This window comes from Ovis aries, chromosome 4 (assembly GCF_016772045.2).
Source record: "Ovis aries strain OAR_USU_Benz2616 breed Rambouillet chromosome 4, ARS-UI_Ramb_v3.0, whole genome shotgun sequence".
NCBI classification, from domain to species: domain Eukaryota; kingdom Metazoa; phylum Chordata; class Mammalia; order Artiodactyla; family Bovidae; genus Ovis; species Ovis aries.
In genome coordinates, this window is record NC_056057.1 from 32,722,463 (window position 1) to 32,725,317 (window position 2,855).

The 2,855-nt window shown below is 38.3% G+C and overlaps 1 protein-coding gene across 2 annotated transcripts in view; it reads right to left on the reverse strand.

The window, feature by feature from the left end:
* The window catches only part of HYCC1 (hyccin PI4KA lipid kinase complex subunit 1), a 216,582-nt gene that overhangs the window by 212,962 nt on the left and 765 nt on the right, over positions 1 to 2,855 (reverse strand). The gene's annotated exons all lie outside the window — the stretch shown is intronic.

Below are 2,855 nucleotides of genomic sequence, written 5' to 3' on the forward strand. Positions count from 1 at the left end.
CATGGAATTCTCCAGGCAAGAATACTGGAGTGGGTTGCCATGCCCTCCTCCAGATTCAGGGGATCTTCCCCACCCAGGGATCAAACCCAGGTCTCCTCAATTGCAGGCAGATTCTTTATCATCTGAACCACCTTAACATTACTTATGCTATTGGTGTGTTTCTCTCTCTTCTCACTTCTTTTTCAATTGCTTTGATCTTTCCTGTTGGGATCGTTCCTCAAATATCTGGTCTTTGACTGTGCATTTATATTTAAAATGAGATGTTAAAAAATTGTGAATTTTCGTGTACAAGTGTGAGCTGAAGTGTAAGAGAACTTCATCATATGATAAGGAAATGGCTGCCTATTTTTGTTGGAGATTGGTAAAAGATCCATAGATACTTTTCTGGGATGTCTGATTCTCCAGAAAATAAAATTTAAACTCCCACCTTTTGCAAGGGTTGGGTGGGGTGGGGGGCAAACTAGGAAGAGACTGTCCTCCTGGCTGAAGGATTTCTGAGCTCAGGCAAAAGCACCATTCAACAGGCATACTTTGGTTCCTCTTTGTCAGTACCATAACTTGCCCCTCTATATTTACATCCTGGACTCTGAAGCCTCTCTTACATTTTTGTCAAGAAAAACACCTATCTCCCATCAGGTAGAGGTGAATAGTTCACCCTTTTGCAATACCTGGTGGTTCTTAATTCTTGAGGTCTCTTAATTTTCAGCCTTCTTTGGGGACACCAGTTATCCACCTTAAAGGAATATGACTCTTCCTCTAAGAAATTTACTATGTACTCTTATATGTACATTCAGTCTTCATAAATTGTGGTTTGAAATTATGGTTATCTCCTAGTATAGTCAAAGACAAAGTTTTTGCTTGTTTTCCCTCTTATTTTGAGATATCTTCAAGCAGAAAGGGAGGCAGAGGTATTTTTATTCTGTCACCTTGAAATTAGACGTTTTCTTCCTATGACCCCACTCTCCTGATTTCCATCTGCTCCTCCCCTAGCACTAATAAGTTCTACATTCCTCAGCCCTTGACTCTCATCATCTCACACAGCACTTTATCTTCTCCACCCTCACCCTCATTTAAAGCTTCATCCTAACTGGTATTATTTTAGGTCTTTGATGCCAGCAAAGTCCTTATACATGCTGGCATCTGCATGGATGAGAAGTCATTGGCCACAAAGAGAGACTGGTTATCAAAAGGGGACTGCTCAAAAATAGATATGTTAAGAATACTGGGAGCCAAGTTTCTCACTGTGAAAGAGGAAAAAAAAAAAAAACAGAAGGGAAATAAAATGAATTCTGTGATCTTGGATTGAAACTGGAGATTATCAAAGTGTGAAGTCATACATATAGAAACCGAAATGTGCGTTGATATAAATGTGTCTGTCTATAGTATATATTCTCTAGCAATGCCCATGAAAGGATTTAGGAACAAAGATATCACAAAAGCAATGAACAAACTTAAGAGCTCAGATCTTGGCTTCTAAGTACCACCAAAAAAGACCCAGGTCTCCTTGGAGAGCAGGGAAAGTGTCAGATGACCTTGGAACATCTTTTAGGCCAGAAAGTGAAGTGCTCAAAGAAGCATGAGATGATTTGCACATGAAAATAAAATTGGAAACTCTTTAAGTCCATACTGATAGGAATAAATGAGTGAATTAAAAGTTTGGTGAGGAATGAGGTTTTACATACTTTCAAAGTCTCTCCCTTTTGTTATTAATAACAAAGAGGAAAAGAGTAATTTTACAGTGGAGCAGCTTGCCAGATAACACCTGAAGTGATCAAAGTGAACATTACAATTAATGGGACAGACTGATGTGCACAACTTGACAGGTGCATTGTGAAGACCATGGATGCCAAAGATGCATAATCTAATTAACAAAACACTTAAGTCTGCATTAAGAAAATTTTATAGGAATAGCTGTAAGTCAAGGTAGTGAAAGTCAAGGAGAGACTGAGAAAATATTCCAGAATGAAGAAGCCTGAAGAAATATGAGTATGGCAATGATAATTTTGAACTGCATCCTTGTCTCTTAAAGGACATTATTAGGACATTTTTAAGGCAAAATATGAAAAGAATCTAAGGATTAGCAGTATGCAGCAATACTAATGTCCTGATTTTGGTTATTATATTGTGGTTAAGTAGAATGTCCTTGTTTGTAGGAAATGAAATAATTGGGTGGTGGGGCATCAAGTCTATAGTATAAAGTGGTTCAGGAAAACGTTCATGTAACTCTCCCACAATTTTTTTTTCCCAAAAGAAACGAATTTTATATATATATATACTAGATTGCACCAGTTATTCTCAGTGCTCTGTAGATTCCACTGTCTTCAAAATCCAAAGTATATGAGCAAGAACAATGGCTAATCTTTTAATTTTAAACTACCAGGGACAAACCTGTAATCCAACAGATCTATCGACTCATTGCAACCAAGGAGACAGCACACTAGAGGAACTGTAGTGTGTCTCACCACACAATGGAGAAGGTAGTTGTAGGATTAGTAGGAAAGGTGGAGTTCAGGTAAAATCTAAATGAAACAGTTTTGATACTCCAAAGCATGGCAGAGCAGTGTAATGATTCATCAACACCAGATCTGGAGTGAGAAGTGGATGTAGGGTCATGTTTCTTTGGAAACCACAAAGTTAAGAGGATATGAACTGTTAGTCGTTGTTTTTTTCCAGGAATCCCCCTATCCGCAGCTCTGCACCTGGTGAGAAATAGAAGCTGCTTCTCTGTGTCAGGTGTCTTAGATCCTCTAGGCAACGAGTGGAATGTTTCGTTATTACTGATAAAAGTTCACATAGCAACGTTCACGTGGGTTTTAAAAGAACAAAGTTTCTCTGTTTAAGAATGTAGTACTCAC